At 36.1% G+C, this 20,821-nt stretch overlaps 1 protein-coding gene across 37 annotated transcripts in view; it reads right to left on the bottom strand.

Moving 5' to 3' along the window:
- Positions 1 to 20,821, bottom strand: part of TRDN (triadin) — a 565,674-nt gene that overhangs the window by 506,406 nt on the left and 38,447 nt on the right. The window contains exon 2 of one of the 37 annotated variants that reach the window (XM_069076909.1): positions 2,502 to 2,592. The exons of the other annotated variants lie outside the window; for them this stretch is intronic. The gene's annotated coding sequence lies outside the window, so the exon portion shown is untranslated. The remainder of the gene's footprint in view (positions 1 to 2,501; positions 2,593 to 20,821) is intronic. 37 annotated transcript variants of the gene reach the window in all.

Genomic DNA, 20,821 nt, shown 5'->3' with positions numbered 1-20,821 from the left:
TAGATAAATATAGATGGATACATAAATAGGTTATCTGCATATTATAATTTGGAAATAGGATATTCTTCATCAATTTGAATTTTCCCAAGGGTGGACATTTAGAGACCCAAACTCTTTTGAGTGACTATGAATTTCATTTAGAAGATTCTGGGGCTTGATACAATAGGTATCATTTCAACACAAACTGGAGCATGTGTAAGACCTCATCATTTACAGAAAACTGCCTGTCACGGGATATCAACTGACTCTTCTTTATGACTCTATTAAATATTTTTGACCAGTATATGTCTCCTTGTTTTGTGCCTTGTCTGATACTGATGATCACAGGGGGTCTTTGAACAGCATTACATTCTTATTTCTTTCAAGAAAGTGTATAAATTCAACATATACTTGCAAGACATGTTGAGGGGGCTTTATGATAGCATTTTGCTCTACTAAATCAAATATTTTGTTTTAAGTAAGTAATGTAGTATCTAGTATTCATTACTTTTTTTCAATTCATTTTATTATGGTAAATATGAGGTCTACTGTGGAATGTTGCTTATAAAATCCTGCCTTTAGCCTTCTGAAATGCTCATAAAGGATGTCCTTGATGAATGTGTAGATTATTGTCATAAAAAATTTTAAGTAGATGGGATACTAGCCATATGGGTTGATAGTTATTGATGTTTTCTCTTGGTCAGCTCTTTTGGTAATAGGCACAAGATTTCCCATATCTTTAATCTTTCCCTCAACGAGGTACTTTGACAACCAATTTTAACACCCTGAGAACTGTGTCACATGCAGCACAGATAGCTTCCATGTATATACTTGGTCTAAATGGGAATGTTTTGTCCTATCTTCCTCTCTTTCAAAGTCATTTCTGTTTCCTCTATAAGCACATAAAGAACTGTAATATTAGAGTCCAAATATAGGACTCCATCATCCTGGAGAGGGAAAGATATTTGTTAAAAATAATATTTCCTGATCATATATATCTCAGCTTATGCTGTTTTGCTATTTTCCTTCCAGCTGTAGTCTTATATGTTCTTGTGATGACTTGGCTTGGTTAGTTCTCTCACCAAGATTTCTTTATATTGGTTTCCCCTTGGCTACTTCTCATTTTTTATGTGGCAATAATGTTCCTCTTCTACCATATTTCTTGGTAAGGACCTGGTTTTATATCCTAAGCCAGCACTGTGATGGTTGTCATACCTTTTCTCTTTGCTTTAAGGTCAAGTGTTTGCCTATTAACTCTACTTTAGACTCTTTTCTCTCTTATAGTTATTAATTTATATCTGTTAAACTTTTATATAAATTTATTATTATCTATATTTATGTTCCATCAATTTTCTAGCATTAATAAGTTTTTAAAGTTGGTCAGGTTGGATTTGTTTTAGTTGTACCTCCTATCTTTTTCTCATTTTTATTCATTCTTATAGCACTGTGTTAATTTTGATTGTTTTTTCTCTAACAAGTTGGGAACAATTCTATATAGCTGATTTAGAAATAATTCTCAATTCTGTTAACAAGTTGTTCCCTGTCTGCAAAACATAATTAAATTCATTTGGTGATCTTATTTTGTTCTTGCCAGGTCCAACATTTCTTGAGTCTTTTCTTGAAGAAAGGATTCATACTATCATGGCAGAATGCTTCTGTGTAGTCTACTAATCATTGCCCTCCCTCATTTCTTTTTTGAATTATTTTTCTTACTTTTTTCTGCACTCACCTTTGCATTGAAGTCACTTAGTATCAAAGTACATATAGACTTTAATTTAAAGTGTATTGTCTACTTCAAAATTTACATTCTTACCTCTTCATCTTCTATAACGCATATTGGCCACTAATAAGCTAAAATTATTTTTATGGTTGACTCTGGAAATACTTATCATGAGTTTTTCAATATGAGATCAAATGTACCATGAAATGATGCTTCTTATTGCCTCAAGACAACAATAAAACCAAATTCCACCAGCTTCCTTACTTGTTTCTCCAAGGAAGACCTGTGAGACAACTTTCCAATTAACTGTGACTGTCAATATTGATATGACTCAATTCTTCTAGAAGTATGTCCCCTTCTTGGTCACTGGCAAGAGATCTCAAATTTAGAGTAACAACAGTTTATGTCTGTGGACAGTTTAAAATTGTCATTCTTAGTACCATTAGTCTCATTTTCCCACCCTCATTGTATAACACAAAGATGTCTGCATAGGACTACAGGCAATTAAAAAATTTTTATTTCCACATAAATTTCCATAGCCAAATAACTCATTACTGACCATTTAGGCTACTGGTGATAAGTTTCTGTGTACTTAGCTGAGATGATCCCAATATAACTTTTTTTTTTAGAGGGGGAGCAAAGCTAAGTCATTGTCATTCACAATGACATCAATTTACCCTTTATCCAATGCAACAACAAAAAAAATGCAAACTTCATTTTACTCAAACTCCAAAGAAATGCTAAATCTCGAAAAAGGATTTAAGTGTTGGTGTATAATAGATTATAGAGAGATTGCTCTTACTTCTTGCATCAGAGGAATTTCAGATTCAGGAAAACATGTTTCTTTTCATTTGGAATCAAAACACATTACATCAGTTCCAATTCACGGAGTGCTAGAATGCCAAAATTTAAAGAAACTGTCATTTTGATAGATATTTAACACATATACCACATTTGTACTATCAATGAATTAGTACAAATTAAAACTACATAGCATAGTATGGTATGATAGATTACTACAATAGTATCTAGTGCATAGTTCACTATAGTATACCATATGCTAGTACAATTACATACCAGTAGTAGTATCTCATACCATACCATACTATATCATACCCTACCCACTACACTCACCATACTATATCCTAAGCTGCACTATATTACATTATACTACACTATATAACGCCATACCATGTTACAGTCAAGACACATTACATCAATTCCCTTTCATGGAATGCTAGAATGCAAAAATTTAAAGGAATGGCCATTTTGATAAATATTTAACACACATATCACCTACTAAAAATAAATCATTTGTACTCAATGAAGTTTTGTAAGCTATCCATTACACTATGAAGAATATCATTGTATGGCATCATATAATATAGTATAATTTAGGGTATAATTTATATAGTGTATTCCAATAGCACCTCTCAACTATGAAGTTTTTGTTTTTTTAGTCACAACTGTGACTATGAGTAGTCATCAGAAGTTGAATTATGAATGTCACAGGTTTTGTGCACAAATTGTTTTTCCATTGCCTAAAGGTAGAGAGACCAGATTCTGAACCAAAATGGTGACTCACAATTCTTTGCTCTAGTCATTAGTCATGCTGGCTCACAACAAAAACACAATGGCAACAAAAATAGCTGCCATACATATTGCTTAAGGTTTGGTGTTTGATATACCCCTGTATCCCCCACAATATCTCAGTGGAGAACCAAAATGTTTGAATACCCATTTTGGGAAATTTAAAGATCTATGGAAATTCTAGCTCTCATTATCATAATCCTCATCATTATCATCAAAAAACTAGAGACAAAAATATAAAGAACTACACATATCATATAGAGATGATGACAATCAACTCATCATATACTGTACATTATTTATATCAATACTAAGACTAGAAGAAACATCTCTCAAGTCAAGGTGAATTGTGCCTTACCAAGAAATTCAGTGAGGAGGTGTGGCAGATAGATGGTTAGCCTTAGAGGCAGGAAGATCTGAGTTTGAATTCCACCTCAAACACTAACTATATGTACAACCCTGGGAAAGTCATATAATCTTCCTCCATCTCAGTTTCCTCTTTGGTAAAATGCCAATTTTACAAGGTTGCTCTGAAACAATAAAACCTTAAGCATCACATATGGTAGCTATTTTTGTTGCTGCTCTATGTTTTTGTTGTGAGCCTAATGGCTAGAGCAAAGAAATGTGTTATTGGATGCACATTACATTAAAAACAGCATCATTTCCAAATGCAATGCATATTCTCCAAGGAAATCTCAAAATAAAGAGTAATCTAGAATGTCTAACACATGATTATGTAAAGCAAAATGAAATCACTTATTAATTTATTCCATTGTACATTTCTCACTTGCACAAATCTTACCAGTAAAAGTCTTTAAAAAAAAAAGCTCATTACTGTTGAGGTGCCTTGCTGAAAGGGGGGCAATAATTATTTTCATATAGAGTATTCTGTAAGTCATCTTCTACTCATATTTTATTACCTAAATCAGACTATTAGAGAATGGGACAAAATCAATTTGCATTCCATTGGAAGATGGTGAAAGGCTGAATAAGCTGCTAAGTGGACTTTCTGTAAAGTGGTTTGCAAACCCAACTTAGAAATTAGAAAGCATTCAAGCATTGGCAATTCTGTCCCCCTCCCTCTCCCATTTTTTAGAGAGGGATTCAGCATATGAAAAGACACAATTAGAAAGGTCTTGCATGATTAGGAACAAGGCAACTAAGTACATACTAGAAACATAACAGAAATATGTGGTGAAGAGAATATTGGGAGGTAGGGGGAGTAGAGAATAATCATCTACAAAGAACCTACTATGTGCCAGCCACTATGCTAAGCACTTTGCAAATATTATCTCATTTGATCCTCACAACAACCCCAGGGGTAGTTGCTATTATCCTCATTTTACAGTTGAGGAAACTGAAGTCGACAGAAGTTAAGTGATATGCCCAGGGTTGCACAGATATTGAGTGCCTGAGTAGACATTTTAAATCAGGTCTTTTTTACTTCTGGGCCAGGGCTCTACCTACCTCTTTGAGAACAGAGACCTATACCCTCTTCCCAATTCTCACACTGCATCACCTGGTGAAAGTTATTTATTTTTTTCTGTGTTTTAATATCTTGATTTTTTAAATTGGACCCCTTCAGGGAGTTTACAATCTAGGATGGACGGGGGGTGGCCAGGGAGAAAACAACACATAAAACAAAAAGTATAGACATTTTGGAAGGAGGGAAGGAACCTTAATACCGGGTGTAAGGGTTATGGGATTTAAAGATCTTCCATGCCCCATTGGACTTGCTGATGTAGCAGGAAGGGGCGGAGCAAGAGGAAGCGGAAACAAAACTAGCGTTCCTGTGGTGGCTGGCAGTGGTGGCGACGGCAGCAGCAGCAGCAGAGGCAGCGGCAGCACAAAGCCCTTTTTGAGTTAGCCAGAATTTCTGCTAAGGACTCCTGCTGAGGACTGCCAGGGGCCGGAGCTGCTGGGAACGCGCTTCCCGGATGCTAGGTGGTTGCTGTGAGTGGGGAGAGGAGGACCTTTGCCTGAGGTAGCCTGTTCTGTTTCAAAGGCTTGAAAATGTGGGTGCTTTCTACTTTATCTACCTGTGCCAATGTCATAACTACTCTGATGGCTTTCACTTTCTGGTTTTGGGACTCAGTCTTTTGGTATCTTAATAAATTTTCCAGCTTATTCCCCCATATGGCAAGCATGATGTATTTTGTGATGGATAATTATATCAGCTTATTTGTAATCTCCATAGGCATTGTGAATATGGCATTGCTGACACACTGGGACATGAAAAATGACTTCCTATAAGAAGTACCACATAGGAAAACCCTTGATAAAAGAAAGGGATTTTAAGAGGAGGATGCAAGGAGATACTTTATTCCAGAAAAAAGAGAAAGCTGAATTATGCATTTAGGTTTGTAGAGTATAATGAACCAGGAAGGGCTTTCAGATGCCAAACTGAAACATTTATTCTTTATCCTGAGGGAGCTACTGAAGATTTTTTTTAACAAGTGCACAACATGGTTACTCTATGTAAGTTTTATTATGCCCATTTTACAGAGGAAGAAACAGTCTCTAAGAACTCAAGTGATTTGTTCATGGTCACACAATTGCTAAGAGGCAATGCAGCAATAGATAAGTGCTTAAAGGATCAGTCCACAAAAGTACATTTAACATAAAATTTATCTCAACAGTTACATTACCATATATTCTAACCACTCTTTCTAATAGTGTTTCAATCCAAAATTAATTTTGATATCCAGTAGAGGTTCAAGGAATAGATCTCCAGGTGTAATCAATCCTATTAGCAAGAACGTCATTTTCCAAACTCCATCCTCCACAGAAGGGAACAAGAACCTCCCTGTTTGAAAGAAGTCCTTTAGGGCATGGGGAAAGAGGAGCCAAATGGACAGGAATGGGATTGACTTTCCATCTTCAGTGGTTCAAAGATGATAATAGTTCACATAGGACTACATTGAGGGCAGAGAGAAGATGGAGTTCTGTGTGGGTAGCCAAGGAAGCCTGATTCAAGACTCAGACTATGTGCTCTATTGAAGGCCCTTTGCAATGACATGGTTTTGTAAGCTGGTGTGATGGTAATGGAATATAAAGATTCTCCTGTATTGGCTTGGTTTTCAAATTGATTGTGTTAAAACCCAGAGCTTGTTAATCCCACCTGTGGGATGGACTTGTTGACTTGAAAAGAGAGTCCTGAACTGGGAGGAGCTGGTGACGTAGATTTGGAGAGACAAGAGAGAGGCAGAAGAACTTTTTTTTGGAAGCAGCACCTCGTGGAGGCAGAGAGAGACTGAGAGAATTGCTGGGGGCCACTTTGAATTGCCCTGGACTTTTGAGACCTGCCCCCAGAGCTGCCAAGGACTGAGGAGACATGGCTGTTTTGCTGGTACTTTGTCTGTTTTGATATTGTTTTACCAGATTTGTCCACTGGTGAAAGACAGTCCTGTTGTTGAAGAAGTCCTGGAACCTGGCTGCTGGTTAAGAGATCCTGAGACTGTCCTGCAGACAGAGAGTGAATACTGTCCACTGGTGAAGGACAGTGCTGTTGTTGCAGGGGTCTGGGAACCTTTCTGTTGGTTCAGAAGCCCTGAAGAAGGATTTTCTTGTTGTATGTTTACAGAAATACTGGGAGAGGGTTTTGCTAATGTTTTCAGGGGTTCTAGGACTGTTCTGCAGACAGAGGATGAATTAATGAAGAGACTGGCAATGTATCTTGTGGCCTTGCTCAGCCTTGTCTCCCCAGGAACTAAGATTGCTGAGAACTTGCCTCCTGTCAAGATGAAGAAAAGACCTCCATTTGGGTATTAAGTGCTGTGCTTAAACTTGTTGTAACTCTGGGGTAGATTCAATTGTGATCCAGGGGTGGGGAACTTTTGACCTTTTTGTGTTCTATGGTTGAAAAATGAATGTACTTTACTTATGTTTGGAAACTAATCTCCATTTGAGAAGAGGGGTTTTGTGATGGACTAAATGAAGGTACAGCCTAGGTGTGGGGTAGTATTTGGAACAGGGACTTTGTAATTGATTGAATGAATGGAAGGTCCTGGGGTGGGGTAGTACTTGGAGATTATTTAATCACACTTAGTAAATGCTGTATTTTGAATGATGTCATGTTTTGACCTTCTCTGTTCTTGATTTGTCACTGAATAAAATGGAGAGCACCTATGCTGGTATTTTGAACCTTGGGAAGTTGCCTTTCCTTGGCATTACATTACAGCTGGCTCCTTGGGTCTTTTGATATGGGTTATGTTTGAGTTCTGAGACCAAAAGGCTTCACCCCAATATTTTAGTTATTGAGAGCCAAAATATTTGATTCAGCACTCAGGTATCTTTGGGTGGTCAGCTCTAAACATGATATCTTTTAATGATTGCCTCTTTGGTTTCCTAGTCTTCTCTCAATTGTATCTGTTTTTGACTGTGGCTGTATTAGGAGGTACCTGAGCCCTAGATCAAAGGTTCTACCCTAAGACTTTAGTCCCCTAGATAACAAATCCTTATCAAATTGTCTATTCTGTGGTACTTCCAGGATATAACAGACTAAGGTAATGATAAGAAAACTCAAGCCCTATTCCTTTGTATCATTTGCTCTATAAAAACCTTGTCCTAAGAATCAATAAATGGAGTTCATGGTTCTTCTTTGAACTACCCACATGGTCTGGTCATTTCTTATTCACATCTCTGACTATGCTTAGTGCTGGACACTGAGTAGCCCATGGCAGTTCTGACATGTGGGTGGGGGTGGAGACAGGGCTGTTTAAGTGATGACAGTTCAATAAAAGTGATTGAGATTCCATGAAATGGTGGCTTATTGGGGTGGAGCCAAAACAACAAAATTTCTTAAAGTTCAGGGTGAGAAGATGCACCTAGTGGTGTGTGTGTGTGTGTGTGTGTGTGTGTGTGTGTGTGTGTGTGTGTGTGGTTTTTTTGCCTGAAGTTGACAGTTGGAGCAGCTAAAGTGCTGGGTAACAAACTCTAGAGACATAGTTGTTCCTGTGTTTTCAGTCCTGTCCGACTCTTGGTAACAGCATTTGAGGTTTTCTTGGCAAAGACATTGGAGTAGTTTGCCTTTTCCTCCTCATTTTACAGACAAGGAAGCTGAGGTAAACAGGGTTAAGTGACTTGCCCAGGGTCACAGTAATGGTGAGTATCTGAGGACAGATTTGAACTCAGGCAAAAAGAGTCTTCCTGACACCAGGCCCAGCACTTTATCCACTGCACCTCCTAACTGCCCTACTAGAGATAATAGCACCAGAATTAAGGGCAATGGGGTTAAACAACAACAACAATGACAATGACAAGACTTCAGTATTAAAATCACCAGCTATTCACATGTATGGTTTGTCTCTAAGTCTGTCATTCAAAAGTCCAGGAAGATGTGTGTGGTATCTGTCCTGATTCTAAAACCTGAACTCTGGAAGGCAGGGATTCTGGTTTTGCTCAGCATAATTGAATTCATTGAGCAGCACAGTGAGCATTTATGGCACTTTATAAATTTTTAAAGGAATGCTATAATAATTTATTATTTATATTGTACCCATCAATTGAATATCTGAACACAAACTGCAAATATGAAAAATTAAAAAAATATATTTGCCACAATTTTCTAACCCTTTCGCACCCCTCCTCCTTTCACCAAACCCTTACATGGTCACTGCATAGTTATTAGACTTGGAAGTGAAAGTGGCTGGGGCCAGTAAAGGCTTCTTGCAAAGCACTTTAATCTAATTTGAAATCTCCTGGACGAGGCAATGAATATCATGCATTTGCATATTCTATTTATCTGAAGCTCTTTGCTCATATTAACCAAATCCTCACATTACCCCAGAGAGAGGAAAGGGGACTGAATTGGAGTTTTATAGATGGAGGACCTCAGGTAACTGAGATGATGCATTTTGCCAGGGGCAATGCGGTAATTCAGAGCTCATGGTTTCTTAACTCTTAAATATGTCAAACACAAAGCTTCACTTAACAAAAAATGCCCAAGATCTCTCACTGAGAAAATTATTTTTAAATAATGTCAAAATCAATTAAAGAAACCTATAACTTTACATTTTTAAAATACAAGACCTATGATTTCATCAGGCTAGGGACCTGGGAATGAAGAACTTTCTCTAATAATGCAGATTGGTACTTTCTTTGCAATTTAGTCTTAGAGAGTGGCTTGACTTAGAACTTCAAACTGCACTAAGACTTTTGGGACACTTTAATAAGTAAGACAGTTTTCCATCATTTGTGCCCTCTCTTCAAAAGATAACAGAATTCTAACGAGATTTCCATGAGAAAAGAATTTTCTTTTTGGAATGAGAATGAAGCTCATCTTGGTAAATCTGGTCCTTTCAAAGTGAGTTTAAAATTATAATTAATGAAGTTACTAAAGAATAAGTTTGGATCAAAAACAAGCTTCTTTTTTCTCTTATTCTTACTCGCTAGCAAGCAGCTCAGTAGGCAGTATATGATAGTGGAAGTCCCAATTTCTAGAATTTTGCCTGGCTACAGGGAGCTTTATAAATCAGTGTGCACAGTCAATTATATACGTGTATTAGTCCTAGACGTGACCACACACATGAAAATAGGCAGCAGCTATAATCTTGACCTGGAAGTATAGGAGGGCATGTGCTACTGCACATTTAAAAGTTGTTGTGTAGATAATCTTTAAGTTAGTCTTTCAAAGGCCTGTGATTTAGACAACTAAAGGGGACCCATGAGTTAGAAATCAAATTAAAACCAGGAACATAACCGTTTTCTATAAAGATGATTACCACATGATCTCAGAAGATTTTACACATTCAATAAAAATACACATTAAAAAAAAAAGCCACAAAATGTTGACCAGGCAACTGCTACATCAAACAGATTTCCCATAGATTGTAACTTCTTTCTATGTGGGACATTTTTCCAAATGCAAATATTTATCCCTTCATTGCAAAAACTGTTTTTACATTACAAATTAGAGATGCATGTATGCATGAATGAGGGGGGGGTGGTTAGACAATGAGATGTATAAAAATTCATTCTTCCATCTCATTTCCTTCTAGACACTATAATATTCAGCTGACTCATAACTAATCATAATTTATGTAAGAACCTCACTGGTATCCTGGGCAAAAGTTCATCAGAAGTCTGGTGTGGTAGTAATGGCAATTAAAGATTCCCCTGTATTGGCTTGGTTTTCAAATTGATTGTGTTAAAACCCAGAGTTTGTTAATCCCACCTGTGGGATGGGCTTGTTGATGTGAAAAGAAAGTCCTGAATTGGGAGGAGCTGGTGATGTAGATTTGGAGAGACAAGAGAGAGGCGGAAGATCTTTTTGGAAGCAGCACCTCGTGGAGAGAGAGAGACTAAGAGAATTGCTGGTGGCCGCTTTGAATTGCCCTGGACTTTTGAGACCTGCCCCCTGAGCTGCCAAGGACTGAGGAGACATGGCTGTTTTGCTGGTACTTTGTCTGTCTGTTTTGATGTTATTTTGCCAGATTTGTCCACTGGTGAAAGACTGTCCTTTTGTTGAAGAAGTCCTGGAACCTGGCTGTTTGCTAAGAAGGCCTGCGACTGTCCTGCAGACAGAGAGTGAATACTGTCCACTGGTGAGGGACAGTACTGTTGTTGCAGGGGTCTGGAGACTGTCCTGCAGACAGAGTGAATACTGTCCACTGGTGAGGGACAGTGCTGTTGTTGCAGGGGTCTGGGAGCCTTTCTGTTGGTTCAGAAGCCCTGAAGAAGGATTTTCTTGTTGTATGTTTACAGAAATCCTGGGAGAGGGCTTTGCTAATGTGTTCAGGGGTTCTAGGACTGTTCTACAGACAGAGGATAAATTCATGAAGGGACTGGCAATGTATCTTGTGGCTTTGCTAAGCCTTGTCTCCCCAGGAACTAAGATTGCTGAGAACTTGCCTCGTGTCAAGATGAAGAAAAGACCTCCATTTGGGTATTAAGTGCTGTGTTTAAACTTGATGTAACTCTGGGGTAGATTCAATTGTGATCCAGGGGTGGGGAACTTTTGACCTTATTGTGCTCTGTGATTGACAAATGAAGGTACTTCACCTATGTTTGGAAACTAATCTCCATTTGAGAAGAGGGGCTTTGTGGTGGACTTAATTAAGGTATAGCCTAGGGGTGGAGAAGTATTTAGAACAGAGACTTTGTAATTGATTGAATGATTGGAAGGTCCTGGGGTGGGGTAGTACTTGGAGATTATTTAATCACACTTAGTAAATGCTGTATTTTGAATGATGTCACGTTTTTATCTTCTCTGTTCTTGGTTGGTCACTGAATAAAATAGAGAGCACCTATGCTGGTATTTTGAACCTGGGAAGTTGCCTTCTTTTGGCATTACATTACATCTGGGTCCTCTCCTTAGTAGGCCTAAGATGATAAAGATAATAATAGAATAGGTCAGGGTTATTAGGAGAATGCAGTTGAAGATGAAGCATTTAAGTAAGTTAATTTTTTTTAGCCTTTAGTTGGTGGCAATTTAAATAATAAGGAAAATGCTTAGCACAGTCAAAATTTTCCCATCTCTGACACTTGGACCCATGTCCATTAATGCATCTATTCCACACATTAATGGAGGAAATATAATAAGAATCTTGTCATCATTATTGCAGAGACTGATCTCCATAGAATTTCACTTGAATAGCAATATTGAGTCTGATCTCCATAGAATTCCACACAGACTACCTAGTGGTGGTAGTGGTGTGACAGTGGCAGTGGGGGTTAGGGGAGGGGGAAAAAGGAGGATGGGAACAATTGTCTGAGATCTGATTTGAATTCAAGGCTTCCTAACTCCTTGCCCTGCACTTTATTCATGGTACCACCTGACTACCTCATCTCTCAAAAAAGTATTAAGCTGGTTACTTTAATTTTTGTTTATAATTTATTTACTTTTTTAAAGTGAATTTTTTTGGTGTGTTTGGTGTTTATATCACTATCATTTCAAAGAAAGAGTTGTTTTTTTTATCTCTTCCTTCCTCCACCCTCCAAATTTAATCTTCCTTTGTGATACAGAAAAAAAAAGTTAAGCACTTATGTCAAATACTGTGACCACATCTAATATTACATATTGCATTCTGTCCCAGTAGTTTCACCTTAAGGCTATGAGGAAGGTAGATTGGTTTCATTATCTATTCTTTGTTTTTTCCTCATCTGACTTCCTTTTAGTTATCTTTTCATTTATTTTCCGTAGTCATTTTTTATACATTACCTTATACAATTCTTCCTTTGTTTATCTGAATTCATGTGATTTTTTTTTTATAAACACAATGTCATTCTCTTATATTCATGAATCATAGTTTGTTTTGTTTTCTTCAACTTTGTTTCCAGGCTTTTGTTTTGATTTGTTGTGCTATGACAGAGAATACTGCCCTGATTTGGGGTTGGTTGGTGTATGTATTGGACTGTTATTTATCTGTATTTTCAAACTTCCTTGGGGTATATGGCCATTATGGGTTCACAGAATCAAAAGGTCTAGACAGTTTAGTCACATTTAATACATATTTAGAAACTGATATCTAGACTAATTGGACCAATTTATAGCTCTAGCAAGAGTCTATTAGTGGGCTGTCTCTCCTCAGCCACTCCAACATCGACTGTTTCCATTTTCTTCCCTCTTTGTCAATTTTCAGGTTGTAAGGTGAAACCTCAAAATTGATTTCATTTATATTTTTCTTCTTCCTAGTGAGTCAGATGATGTTTTGATATGGTTATTAAAAGTTTGAAATTCTGATTTTGAAAACTACTTATAATTTATATTTCATCGATTAGGAAATTAGTACTTTTAGTTTTATGTTTTTGTGTCACTTGCCTATATATCATAAATAACAGACTAGTATCTGCAATATTTGATGCAAATATTTGATCAGCTCTAAAGGAAAATCAATTGTGTTTGGAAATGCTCTTATAATTAGAACATTATGAAACTACAGAGCAATCCAGTATTGGATTAGGGGCTTTCAATCTAGGAATCTAGCTGTATCTGTGTGTTTGTTTTTATATGAAACCATATCTGGAAAATCACAGGTTCAGTCTAAGACATTTGATTTGTCAAATATTAGCATTGTTTCTCAGATATTTCAAAATCAAATATCTGCTACTTCATAGTCTAATTTACAATGGGCAGATTATGAATTTACTGAAATCTTATCACAACCATAACAGTCACTCATTGTTACTACCCTCCAAATATATTTTTCTAATATATTTAGCATAAAATCTCATTGAAAGGGCATTGTGGAAGAGGACAGGATAACTTCTCTTTCTGAGTGTGAGTTCCCATTAATTTTAGCCATATACTAAATTAGATCATTATGTCAAGATTTGAACTGGAAACAAGAATATTCATTTAGCTTTATCAAATAGGCCTTTATATTAGAATATATATAAAAAGTATGTGTATATATATATGTACATGTGTGTATGTACATACACACATATAGTAGCATCATAAATACAATCTCATTTTATTTTTAGTGAAATTATTGTTTATAAATAAGTGAACATATTTCATCTACCTCTCAGAGTTTCTTTCATTCGTTTCCTCTTTATATCCAAGTCTGACATTACTTCATGAAAAATTTACCTTGTATTATCTCTAGTTAATATTGACTGAAAGTTTTTGCTATAGAATTGCCTCAACTCAAGCCCAAAAGGCACACCCCATGGGACATATTGTTGGGGAGAGTAGTGAGTGTGTGTGTGTGTGTGTGAGTGTATAACACTTAGCTAAGGAAGAAAAAATACTTGTAGTCAGTAAAATAAGTAAATGGAGAAACAAGTGTACCTCCCCTTGAAATAAGTTGGTTGAACATAAAGGAAAGTTGACAGTTTTTCCCTGCTACACCATATAATTTAACAATTAAATTCAGCAAAACTTTATTAAGAACCTACAGAACACTTGGTTAGATAATGGGAAAGATAGAAAGTTTAGAAATGGGAAATCCTCCAAAATCATGGGGCTCACAATATAGTTATTAGGCACATACATGAATGGCTAAATCAAAATGATATATAATGAATGGATGAGAGTTATGAGAAAAGTGCTATGTGAGAGATATATCATATATAGAAAACTTTGTCTCCTTTGTGATCTGCCTAGACTGAACCCAGCATTCAACACAGAACCCAACATCACATTTTAATGTCATCAATCTTAGCAGGATACCAAGTTTTGTTTTGTTTTGTTTTAGCTTTTTGCAGGGGTGAGGCAGGGCAACTGTGACTTGCCCAAGGTCACACGGCTAGTAAGTGTTAAGTGTCTGAGGCCAGATTTGAACTCAGGTCCTCCTGACTCCAGGGCCGGTGCTATGTTCACTGTGCCACCTAGCCGCCCCTGACACCCAGTTTTCTTAAAGGTGACAGATAGAACACTGTGCCTGGAATTAGGAAGACCTCAGATCAACATATAACTTTTTAGTTATATGATCTTGGCCAGGTAACTGAATCTCTTTTTGCCTAACTCTTCTCAACTGTAAAATGGGAATAATAATAGCACCAACTTCTTGGAGGTTGTAGGGTTGCTGGGAGGATCAAATGAGATAATATGTGTAAAGCATTTAGTACAGTACTTGGCACATAGCTGGTGTTATATAAATGGTTATTGTTATTGTATTATCATCATTATGTATTGCTGCCAAAGTAAACACATTTCCCTTGGGACAGTAGCACTGGACAAATTCTTTTCTTTTAAAGAAATCCTGCATCTAGAGTTGAATATATCAAATAAGTGGGACTTTACTGAATTGTACATTAAACTAGTTAAGACCATACTTGAGAAACATCCCCTTTGGTGGCTTCATGAAAATGAATTGTGGTGATTAAAGAAAATTCCAGACTTAATACCTGTCTCTGACATATACTGTCAATGTGGCCATGGAGAAGTCACTCAATCTTCTAGTGCAAGAAAAACTTTAAGCCCAGATATTACAGAAGAGTTAGCTAACTTCAGTAGCAAAGAGAATTTCCATATCACTTTTCCATATTTATGAAATAACAATTCTGGATTCCTCCTTATCGTCTAATCCTTAAAAAGAACCACAGGCTACACTTTTGGTAATAGCTTCAATCATTTTGTTTAACAAAGGTCTATCAAAGTTTTATTAAGTTATATTATTAATTCTTGTTTGGAATCACTTATAGAAGTAGATTTTCTTATGAAAAATTGATTGTTACATGTGTAGATTCTATATAGTAACAAAAGCTGATAAAATATTATTAGTTAGGAATCCATTAATGTATGTCATATCATTAAAACTTCAGTAGGCTAGAATTTATCCTTGAGCTACCTATGAAGAAAAGGTATGTGGAGTATATTTATAGACCATATCAGATTCCAAGAGGAATATTTCACCCTAAGTTACTTATGATGTGGCTGTACTTTATGGAGTAGAAGCAGCTTACATTTTTGCAGTACTTCAAACTTCATAAAGCACTTTCTTCACAAGTCTGTGATGTAAGTAGTATTTCCACTTTACAGATGAAGCAACCAAGGATCAGGATGGTTTGACTACAGTCACAGCCAATAAGAGGGTCGACTTGCAATCCCAAGGTTAATACAATTATCCAGCCATTACCAGACCATGTCTACTCTGCTTTGATCATCTTTCTCAATTCACTCTCACTGAAAACACTTGCACTCTCGCCCTAAATACGATCTAAAAAAAAAGGTAGAAGAACCTCTGTAGACAAAGGAGAACATAATTAGGTTGCTGCATGTTACCAATGGTGACTTACCCTTGGAGTAGCCACCCTGATCCTCACTTCCTGAAGCTTAGGGATGTTAGATTTCACCCCTCCACCAGAGTTATCTGGTACCCTTGAAGGGAATAAATTATCTGAGCTCTCTGGAACTGGCTCCAACCTCCATCAATGATGTTTCCCCAATTATAGGGGGTAGATCCCCAGCAAACCAATTCCACTTACTCTCTAAGGGTCAGGTTACCTTTTACCAAAGAATATTTACTTCAAAAGGTGCCCCCACAAATATACACAGTTACTCTTCCAACAGTAGGAGGCATAACCTCCGCTACAACCTTATACCACCTCAGTCTCTGCAAAGGGAATTAGGTTTGTAGCTTAACACAGTTCTCATAGAGCACAGAACCAATAACAAGACTAAAACTCCCCCTTGGCTCAAGTCCCAGACACCCTGGCTTCTCTAAGCTTCCTTGCTGATGGGTGACTGCACCATCCTGCCTGCAAACAAACAATGGTTGCATAGAACACTTAGGAGATTAAGTGATTTGTCCAGTTGTTTGTTGTTGTTTATTCTTTGTTCTAGAAGAGGATCATGGCATCAGAAAGGTGGTGTTATCACTTGCAAGTGAATTGGATTTAAGTGAGAGAGGGCTGTGCAAAGTCACCAGCCTCACTTTCTTTTCTGAAGCCATCTTGGTCCAGTGGCAAGATATAAATCAGGGTGACTGGAGATGGCCCCCAGTTTCACACAACCAATAGTACCAAAGGCTGGACATAAACCTAGAAATTCTGAACTTCAACATCAGCTTTTTATCTACCATCTCATGCTGCCTTTTATAAGGTTTATACTATATGAGATAAAATTTATTTTCTGAAAGAACCTTAGCTTTCATTAAAGAAAGAGTACTTTAGTAAAAAGCAGCATGGCTAAATTAAAAGCAAACAACTTGGAATAAGATCTGAGCTCAGTTCCCATCAATCACTAGTAACATGATCAAGGATATCACTTTTTTCTGAATTTCAGTTTCTCTTCTATAAAATGAAGATTGTAATGCATGAGCTACCAATTTCATAGGGTTTTTATAGGGAACATACTCTCTGAATAATAAAATAATGTATAATTAGCATGGGTTAATATTTAACTAGATAAGAAGTTATGTTAAAATTGTTGGAATATTTTAATGTTAAAAAAATCAGCATTTAAATCTATACTATAACTTTTAGAAAAATGATTACTTTTCCAAGTCTTTTGAAGGGACAAGATGAAATGCATTTAGTTAATATCTTATTTACAAAGATAGGTTTGTAAAGAAAAGCTTCCTCAGGTTAAATAAGGGTAGAAAGGAAGAACAACAAATGGAAGAAATAAGTGAAAACACATTTCCAAGGCATGAAGGATAGGAACAGGAAAGGAACATGCATTTTAAAGTGTCTAATCTATACATACATACATATATACATACACACACACTAGCCATTGCACTAAGTGTTTTACAAATATCTCATCTGATCCTCACCACAGTACTGTGAGGTAAGTACTATTATTACCCTCATTTTACAGTTAAGGAAAATAAGGAAAACAGGTTAAGTGATTTGCTAGGGGGTAACAGAGATTCTAAGTGTCTGAGGTCAGATTTGAACTGGCATCTTCCAGTCTCCAGACTCAGCATGCTATCTACTGTGTGCATATCTAAGAAGTTTATAATCTTCTCATTACAATGATACTTATTTAATGGAAGAAGGATGCTGTTCCTAGGTTCTATATTACCATATACAGCGCACTGCATATAGTGGGCACTCCCAGCTTTGTTGCTGATAATTATGATTGCTACGGATTATCTATTATCCATTTATAGGAGCATCTCTTCTCTCCCCAAATAATCCCAGAAGTTTTGAAGGGCTTCCAGAAGCCCGAATCTATTTATTATCATTAGTTAAAATATAATGGAGTTAATTGTCTTATAACTAGATTTCCAAATATCTTTTATTAATTTGGAATTTGTGGCACTAATTCTCTTTCATAAATGATTGTTAGGATTTTTACTGATGTTATATAATATCTAGCTATCAACTTAATATTAATATTGATTCAGAACCTTGAAATTAAATATAGTTTAGAAATCATTCCCATTTCTATATAAATTTAAAGACTGATTAAATTCAGGTAATGTCTATAGTAGACTCTTAAATGGATTATGGTCAGTTAGGAATAAAATAAAACCTCACTATTTGAATATTTTGCTCTAGAAAGTAATACTAATATATTAACAAAGCTAAAGAAATTCAGATCCCAAATTCACATTCTGATCTATATCCTGCCTTACATTTGTAGGGTGCTTTTAACTTTTGAGGGTGTTTTACTGTCAAGGCTACTCTACATATTTCAAATCATTTTCAAATCTACACAACTATGCACTGTTCAAATGATTTTGATCCCTCCAATATTGCCTACAATCTTTCCCATTCTCTCTATAAAATGGGGTTGGTCATGGTTTAATTCAGAAGGCCCATCTCTTCCTTTGTTTCAACTTTCCTTGATCCAAATCTTACAGTTTGGGGATCAAATCCATTGTCAGCATAGTGAAAATGAATGTAGTTACCCTATATATATTCACACTTTGATGAGACTTTCTTATTTTTTCAGTAAATCTTCAGAGACAGCCACTTACCAATTCACTCTACATCGCTGCAGGACATTACAGTTCTATTCTGGTCAAAGGGCTATTCATCATCCAACTTTCTTTATTAATTTCCCTCTCTATTCTATGAATTAAGCAAAGTTCTACTATAATTAAGAAAGTGACATTAAGGAAAACTACAAACCTGAGTTTTTACTAAGCATAAACATGACAAAAATGCCAGAATTACATAGTAACAACCACTAGGCATCAAAAATTCTGTTTGATTTCCCCAATTATATCACTACTAGATTCTGAAGCTTCAACAAACCATGTCATCCCTCCTATTTTTTCATCATCTATGAAATACCCATAAATTCTATCTCACAAAACAGTTATAAGGAACATGATATTTTAGTGCCAGTGATCTTAGTATACAGGCAGTGTAGAATAATAAAGTTTCTAGCTTTAGAGTCAGGAAAATCTGGGTTTAAATCTTTTTGACTCTTACTCATTGTGTGACCTTAGATAAGTCATTTAATTTTTTTGTACCTTTAGTTTTCTCATTTATAAAATTGAAATGATATTCCTGTTTTCCTCACATGGTGATGTGAGGCTCAAATAAGATAAAGTATGTAAATCTCTTTGCAAATTTTAAAGTGCTATGCAAATATTAGTTGTTATTATATCTTTAGCTGTTTTAGGGGCTTATAGGAAAGTATCAGTTCTAAGAGACAAGAAAACCAGGAAACTACCATTTTTTAAAAAGATGATTTCTCAAGGAAATCTACCAGTCTAAGATGGGTGATTGATGCCTTTAGAATGGAACATAGTACGTGCTTTATAGACTCTTGCTAACTGCTTATTTCAGTATGCCACCACTTCAGGAATAAATCAACAGACATTTATTATCTACTAGGTGCAAAATGGGCATGGCAGGTGGGTGGCAGTTTAGATAGATCACTGGGCTTGGAACCAAACTCTTCCTGAGTCTAAATCTCTGACCTCAGACACTAATTAGATGTGTGACCCTGGGCAAGTCACTTAATCATATTTGCCTCAGTTTCCTCATCTGTAAAAAGAGCTGGAGAAAGAAATGGCAAACCACTGCAGTATCTTTGCCAAGAAAACCCCAAATGATGTCACAAAGAGTTGGACACAACTGAACAACAATTATAACAAATGAAAAGTTATGTGCTAGCTGCAAGAGGGAACATCAAAATGGCACTCAGGAAAGCTGTACTCTAAATGCTCCAAAATCAATTGTAGTAACTTAAAATACTACATAAGTGACCTGAAGGAATTGTGAAATGAATCTCCATGATTATAAAGGAATGAACAGTAGAGGGATGCTTTTTTTATATAAGAAATTTCTAAAATACTGTAACCATCCACAAGAATAAAGGAATAGTTAGTACCATAAGTAATAGGCTGCACTGATTAAACCATCTAATATTTGGAAATCTTTAAAAGTAATATTTTCACAAAGGAATAAAGAAAAATGACATAATGTCATTATAAAAAAATAAGAAAGGTATTCAAGGAAAAAAGTAAAAGATATCCAGAGACAAAGAAAAGAGGCAATGTCATAATAATAATAGCTAATATATGTGCCAGGCATGATACTAAGTACTTTACAATTATGATTTCATTTGATAAAATAAAATAAGTCATAATAACTAACAAAAGCCATAAAGAAACTTATGAATATAAAAATAAAAAGAATAATCGAGAATTAAAAGTACAGATTCACTGTCAGAAAAAAAAAAAAACATAAGGTGATGAACAAGGGATTGAGCCCTACTCTTCCTCCCCCAATGAGATATGTCCTTGAATCTAAGGTCAAAGTTAACAAGTGCCTCACTTTGTAAATGAAAATAACAAAAATCCACAAACCATGGATAGATATCAATAGGAAGCCTTCCCAGAAGGAACTATGCTAAAATGAAATTTGTAGTTAATTTACCGATGAGATTATGTTACTTCCCTATATGTCTTGGGAAGCAGCCAACCTAGAAAATGATCACTGAAAAATTATGTTAACATGGGAATTCTAACACATTTTAAAGATTTGTTGAAATGAAAGAGAGAGATAGAATGTTTTAGATAGAACCAGAAGAACACAGGGACTAGAGAAAGTTGGAGAAAATGAATTAACCTTTTAAGTTACCTTCTATTTTCAAATCCAATTTTTCCCCATATTTACCCAATGTTCTTTGTCCTTAATTTTGAAAAAAAACTAATGACATCATGGAGGGATGTTTTC

Source organism: Petaurus breviceps, unplaced genomic scaffold (genome assembly GCF_028583685.1).
Source record: "Petaurus breviceps papuanus isolate PSGF00001 unplaced genomic scaffold, PetGlider_PUasm1.0 90977, whole genome shotgun sequence".
NCBI classification, from domain to species: domain Eukaryota; kingdom Metazoa; phylum Chordata; class Mammalia; order Diprotodontia; family Petauridae; genus Petaurus; species Petaurus breviceps.
Note: the sequence above shows the minus strand (reverse complement) of the source record. Positions and strands in the feature narration are given on the sequence as shown.